Consider the following 7,782-nt stretch of genomic DNA (forward strand, 5'->3'; position numbering starts at 1 on the left):
GAACTCAGCAAACACTACAAATCACGGCTATCCTCTGCCCCCAGAGCCTGTTGTTCATTATTTGCCAGCACACCACAGATGTGCCCTTGAATAAACTCAGCAATATGAGCCATGCCTTTCAATGAGAACTAAACATTCAAATGAGGACAATGCTTTAGAATGCACAGTGGAGGATGCAGTAAACATCTGCTCAACATTCTCTAATCCTTGAGAAAAAAATTTCATAAAACTGCTGGAGCGGAAGCTCCCCTTCTTTGTATTATGAAAGCCAGCATGTGTAGACCCTTACTGCCAGTGACCCTCTCTCTCCCTGGGAAGCACTTTATGGGAACCAAGCTCAAAAGAGATTATGTCTCAACTGCATTTTAATACTCTGGCTACAAACCTTTAATGAAAAAGGCAGAAAAAGTACATTAAAAGCCTCATATTGATCCGTCAGGCTTTTTATGATCATAGACAACAAAAATGAAATGGTAAAGCAAAGGCTATTAACTTACTATGATAACAGCAGGACAAATAAACAGAAAAATGTTTTTTTAAAAAAAGTGTAGGTATGAGCTTACAAAAGCAGATTGCAAGAAAGTCACCACCCTTAAAAGGCCATCATTTATCAAAGCAATAAAAAAGTCACAATGATTTCAACCAGTATCTAGTGGTTGTAAAATATACAGCCTTACAAATCAGATACTTCATACCCCAATACAATTGGTAACATCTAATTCTCTTGAGACAGTTTGCATGTTTTGAACTTAAATTAAACCAAGAAATCATTGCCAGAATTGTATGAGGTAATAAGATTTGTTTTTTGCCCAAAGTTAGGTCACAGTCCAACATATCAAGCCACAGATTACTTTTCTTCAGTCTGGGAGACTATATTGTAAAGAGCCACATTAAAATAAGACAGTAAATGCTTGCTTTTAAAAAAAGTACATTTGCCAATAGCTACAATAATGAAATAAATGCTCACTCAGGTACTATATTAAGTTCAATCACAGCCATCAGGTCAAACAGATACACACCTTAGCAGGTAATTCTTTCCTCTGGCCAACAACTTTCTCAGTTTTAATGATGCTCTGGGCTCTGAAACTCAGCATCCTTACTTCTATGGATGCTCAAAAAAGTTGTTTTAGGTATTTCTTTGCAGACAGCAAGTCTTGTTTTCTTGAATCAGTTTCCTCTATTTTTGCTAAAGCAATTTTCTTATGAGTTACTGTTAAGTTGCTTATAAAACATTTATGAGGAAATAACCTCACTAATTCACATTAAAAAGAAAAACAATTTGCTAAGAGAACAGCTGTGGTAAAACAAACAAACACACAAATTTTTTCAATCTCAAAAGAAAGTGTGCTGGTCACTTTGCTCTTCTCTGTTTTTATCTCCCTTTAGTAGCAGCCTGGGAGAAAAATGTTGTATGGTTGAGGGTTGCTTCTGGGTCAACCTGATTATTTAAAAAAAAACAAAGGAAGGTTGTTTCCCCTTTGCTCATGTTGATACTATTCCTGCCCTCATTTCTAAAAGAGAGTAAACTCTTTCCTTACCTCCACTTTGGAAAAATATTTGCACAGAAATTTATCTTACCTGATGAGCCTTTAGTTTTAGCTAGTGTGACATTTCTACATTATATGAATTTCCACTGCTGAATCACTTTAGGAAAAATTAAAATATTTTCCTCAGTAACTACATCTAGTCATAGCCTCTTTGCAACATGCTAAATCAGCCTTTGATTCATTTTGATTTAAATTATAACATTTGTGAATGAATGAAAGTATAAGGTACATTCACAGGCTCTCAGAAAAATTTACATGCACCTTAGTAAGGAAATTTGACAACCTTCTAACTGGTCAATTGCTCCCTATCTCTCTACATATACCGTCTTTGGAGGTATTTCTCTTGTTACTGCCTGTTCAGTAACCCTTTGATGGGTCCCTGTGGCCTGCAGAACAAAGTTGAAAATCTTCAATATGGCATTCAAGGCCTTCCAAGACTTGCTTCCAACTTTCTGGCTTTCTTTCCCCTACATTTACTCACAGGTGACCTATGGTATTTTCTGTAAGCTAAGAACTGTGTTCAGCACTTCAAATTCATTAACTCATTTATATCTCATAAGAGCCCTAGGAAGTAGATGCTATTATCACCATTTTACAGAATAAGAAACTGAGGCCCAGCAAGAGTAAATAACTTGCCCAAGGTCACACAAGAGGTCAACGGTAGAACCTAAAACTGCAGTATTCTTGTGGCAGTGTTCATGCTCTAACCACTACTCCTTACCTCTCCTGTGTTCCAGATACCTGCAGATCCCTCTTTGCTCTTGCTCAAGCTATCGCTTTGGTTTGAAATGCCACTTCTCCTGCAACTACCAGCCTGCCTTCAGGAGCCAGCTCAAATGCTACTGCCTCCCACAGGTCTTCCCCAATCCCTGCCAGCCCCACCTCCTATCAGAATTTTCCTCCCTCCTCTGCCTCTTAAAGCATTTTACTCCTCTGCTCAGAAAATTTTTTTAAAGAGTCATTCACTTCCACAGTGTCTTGAGGGCAGTGCCTATTTCCTCTTTGTAAATATTCCCCACAGAGACGTTCCACAGAATCAACGTAATCAATAGATTACATTGTGTCCAATAGATTTTGTTGAGTTTAACTGAACATGGCAGCTTCCTGAATAGTAATCCCTTTCTTAACTACATTGAGCAGGGGGCAGAAAAATCCAGGAAAAATATGTACACAGGATGAAGGCCTTGGGGGAAAAACTGGTTCATGCTGGGAGTCTGTGTGGTTAATGATAGAAGATCTTTTTAGTTGGATAATCTGCATTCTGATCCAGGCTCCTCCTCTTCTTAGCTGAATGGTTTTGGGCACATTCTTTAATGTCTCTTAGCCTCACTAAGGTCATTAATAAAATGTGGGTACTCATACATGACCCCATTCTAGGAAAATAGCAACCATTGTCATTATGTACACATTCGGTCTCTGGTGACATCTACCATCTTCTCCACCTCATCGAATAGCACTATCGTCCCCCCAAGTGCTTCACCCAAAACTAGAAGCCTTCCAGGATTCCTTTGACTCCTTCACCCCTCATAACCAATATGACAGGAAATCATATTGACTCTGCCTCCTGAAAATATCTAACATTTTTCCATTTCTCTATATCAGATGCTGCCATCACCCTAGTCTAAACCACCACTATCATCTTCTTGCCTGGGTTTCTGTGATGACTTCTAAACAGTTCTTCCTGATCCACTTTATTTCCTTCAGTCTATTCTTCACACAGTATCTAGTCATCTTTTAAAAATGTAATTTAGATCACATCTCTTCCTGCTTGAAACCACCCAATGGTTTCACATCATCCACAGAATAAAATCCAGCCCCTGCATGATCTGGCCCCTACTATCACTCTGACCCCTCATGCCACTCTTCTCATCCTTCTTTCTAGCCTACTTGCTTTCTTACTCTTCCTCAAACATACTGGGCTTATTTCCATTTTCAAAAGCCTACTGGCTTTCTTACTGTTCCTCAAGCACACCTTCATACACTCTTGCCTAGAAAGCTTTTCCTTCTGGATTTGACATACCCATCTCCTATTTATTCAGCCTTCAACTTAAATGTCTATCTTCCAATCTATCTCTATATATGTATATATTTGTGGATATAACACACAGGGACATGTGCACACACACACATGCACACACACACATGCACACACACAGTTTTTTTTTATCTGCCCACTAAAATTTAAGTTCTATAAGAGCAGGAACTTGGTTTTCCTCCTTAAAAACTATAATCCTACAAAGTAAACTATTATGTGGCACATAGCATATGTTAAATACCTGCTGAATAAATGAATATTTGTTTACCTGAATAATAAGAAACCACATTAATATATAACAACTATAAAATGTCATATTCATATATTAAACAAACATTTATAAAGCACCTATGATATACCAGATATTGTGTTAAGTAATGAGGAATCAAAAGTAAAGCACAATTTCATCCTTTCATGGGGTGAGCTTATAGTCTGATATTAAGTTTTATTATGATATTGGGACCTTTGTATAATAAGGAAAAAAATATTTATATTACTTTCATGTTTCTTCATCTTTCCGGTTCTTATTGTCTACATGGCCTAGTGAGAAGGTGGGTACTTTAACAGGATACGTGCAGTCTTTAGACTTTTATGGGCCTGGGTTCAAATCTCAATCTTCCCCCAACCAGCTATATGTATATTAAAAACTCATATAACCTCTTTGGGTCTCCTCACTTCATTTACAAGAAAAGAAATGGAGATTTCAACAAGATGGAAGAATAGAAAGCCCTTGACTCTTCTTCCTCCCACAGACACACCAATTCAACAGTAACACAAGGATCAATTCCCTTTAAGGAAATCTAAAAACTAGTTGAGAGGCTACTGTACTCTGGGCAAGTGAAAAATCAGTCACAATAAAACTGATAGGAAAAGTGGAGACACCTTGTTGCCATATCCCTATCTCCATCACAGTTCCATATGATCTGGAGGGAACCTCTAGCTCCCAGCTCTTCCCTGAGCAGCAAAGGAGATGCACCATGTATTTAGCATCCAATTTTTTTCTGGTGCTACCAAAGGAATTGGATTTTATCTTGCCTGTTTCAGAATGCTGATGAGTCCTAGTATATGCTAGACTCTTGGGCACTATGAGGAACAAAGTGGAGGTTTGAGCAAGTGTGTAGGCATTCACTGCAGCTCCTCCTCACAGCACAGAGAAAGCAAACTAGAACACAACCTCACATCTTCTTCCTGGGGAGAGAAAGAGTTAGACTATGCATCCAGCATTCCAACTTTTTAAGGGCCTAGCCAAAGGATTGGTTTTTGTCCCACCTGTCTCGGAGTGCTGATGGGACTTGGCACTCTGTACACAGAGTGTGTTTTCTTAGCCACTGCTAAGAAAAAAGCTGTCAGTTTGGAATATCATGAAAATTTGAGAGGCCCATAGAAGCTGTGGCCAGGTTGACTGGTGAACGTGTTCTCCAAATAAGGTCAATTTGTAAAGACTGTAAGAGGTGGCAGGTTTTTTTTCTTTAATGTGTAGATTTCAACACAAAAAATTAAGGAAAATAAAGAAACAAGGAAGCACAATCCAAACAAATGAGCAAGATAAAACTGCAAAACCTAATGAAATGGAGATATATAAATTACCTGACAGAGAATTCAAAATAACCATAATAAAAATGCTCAATGAGCTCAGGAGAACAAAGCACAAAGACAGTGAGAATTTAAAATAAAGTGATGGAAAAAATTTAAAATAATCAGGCAGAAATATTGGAGCTGAATAACATAATAACTGAACTGAAATATTCAAAAGAGGGACTCAACAGCAGACAAGAGCAAGCAGAAAAAGGAATCAGCAAACAGGTCAGTTGAAATTATCCACTCAGAGGGGCAAAAAGAAAAAAAGAATCAAAACAGTGAAGATAGCTTAAGGGATTTATGGGGCACCATCAAGCAGACCAAATACACATTATGGGAATCTCAGAAGAAAGAGAGAAAACACCCAAGAGTTTATTCGAAGAAATAGTAGCTGAAAACATTCCAAATCTGAGGAAGGAAATGAATAGCCAGATCAAGAAACCCAAAGAAATCCACACTGATACATTTTGATTACACATAAGGAAAAATTAAGAAGAAAAAATAATCCACACTAAGGCATTCAAATTGACATAAATCAAAGACTAAGAAAGAATTTTGAAAGCAGCAGGAGAAAAGTGATTTGTCGCATACAAGGGAACCCTTACAAGACTATCAGTAAATTTTTGCAGCAGAAACCTTGCAGGTCAGAAGGGCATGAAATGACATTAAAAATGCTGAAAGATTAAAATTCCTATCAAAAAATACTAAAATGGCAAAACTATCCTTCAAAAATGAAGACTAGGTAAAGACTTTCTCAGATAAACAAAGGTTGAGGGAATTTGTTATTACTAGATTTGCCTTATAAGAAATGCTAGATGGAGTTCTTTGACTTGAAAGAATGCTAAACAGAAACACAATAACATAAGAAAGTGTAAAACTCATTGGTAAAGGCAAATACATAGACAAATAAAATACCATATTACTGTAAAGGTGGTGGATAAATCACTTTTAATTCTAAAATATAATTTAAAAGAAAAATATATACTATATTATATAATATATAACTATATTATGTATACTATATATAATATAGTATATTATATATATACTATATAATATAGTATATTATATATATACTATATAATATAGTATATTATATATATACTATATAATATAGTATATATATATATACTATATAATATAGTATATATATATATACTATATAATATAGTATATTATATATACTATATAATATATACTATACTATAATATAACTTAAAAATATGTGAATAGATGCACAATATAAGTAGCTATAAATGACTGCATCAGTAACATAAAGCATAGAGAGGGAGTAAAAGTGTCAAGTGTTTGTATGTAATTGAAGTTTACATGTTATAAACTTCAAATAGACTATTATAAGATATTTTAGGTAAGCCCCATAGTAACCACAAAGAAAATATCTGTAGAAGTTACAGAAAAGTAAATGATAAAAGAATCAAAGAATATCAATACAAAAACATCAATAAAACACAAAGAAAAATGGCAAGAAGAAAAGAGAGGCAAAAGAACTACAAGACAAATAGAAAATAATAAGCAAAACAGCAATCATAAAACTAACCATATCAATAATTGCTTTAGATGTAGATGGATTAAACTCCCCAACCAAAAGACAGAGTGGCTACATAGATTTAAAAAAAACAAAATCAACTATGTGTTGTCTATAAGAGACTCACTTCAGATTTAAGGACACACATACACTGAAAGTAAAGGGATGGAAAAAGTTATTCCAATGTGAATGATAACCACAAAAGAACAGGGATGGACTTACTTATTTAAGAAAAGACAGACTTTAAGTAAAAAACTGTCACAAGAGAAAAAGAGAATATTATGTAGTAATAAAAGAATTAATCCACCAGAAAGGTATAACAATTATAAATATATATGCTACAAAATCAGAGCACCTAAATAGATAAAGCAAACACTGACAGACCTGAAGGGTAAAATAGACAGCAATACAATGATATTAAGAGACTTTAATACCCCACTTTCAATAATAAATAGAACAAGCAGACAGAAAAGCAACAAAGGAACAATGAACTTGAACAACACAGTAGACAAAAGTGGACCTAATAGATATTTATGGACCATTTAACCCAACAATGTAGAATATACATTTTTCTAAAGTGCACACAGAAAATTCTCCAAGATAGATCAAGCTAGGTCATAAAACAAGTCTTAACAAATTTAAGAAAGTTCAAGTCACACAAAGTATATTTTCCAACCACAGTGAAATGAAACTAGAAATCAATAGCTGAAGAAAAATTGAAAAAAAAATCACAAAAATGTGGAAATGAAAGAACAGTTTTTAAAATAACCAATATGTCAAAGAAGAAATCAAAGGGAAATCAGAAAATATCTCGAGACAAATGAAAATAAGCATACAATATACAATAACTTATGGGATACAGCAAAAGCAGTACTACAAGGAAATTTTACAGTGATAAATGCCTACATTAAAAAAGAAGGATCTCCAAAAAACAACTTAACTTTTTACCTTAAGGAATTAGAAAAAGAACAAACTAAACCAAAAGTTAGCAGAAAGAAGTAAATAATAAAGATTAGAATAGAAGTAAACAAAATAGAAAACAGAAAAATAGAAAAAGAAACAATGAAACAAACAGT

This window comes from Gorilla gorilla, chromosome 1 (assembly GCF_029281585.2).
Source record: "Gorilla gorilla gorilla isolate KB3781 chromosome 1, NHGRI_mGorGor1-v2.1_pri, whole genome shotgun sequence".
Classification (NCBI taxonomy): Eukaryota; Metazoa; Chordata; class Mammalia; order Primates; family Hominidae; genus Gorilla; species Gorilla gorilla.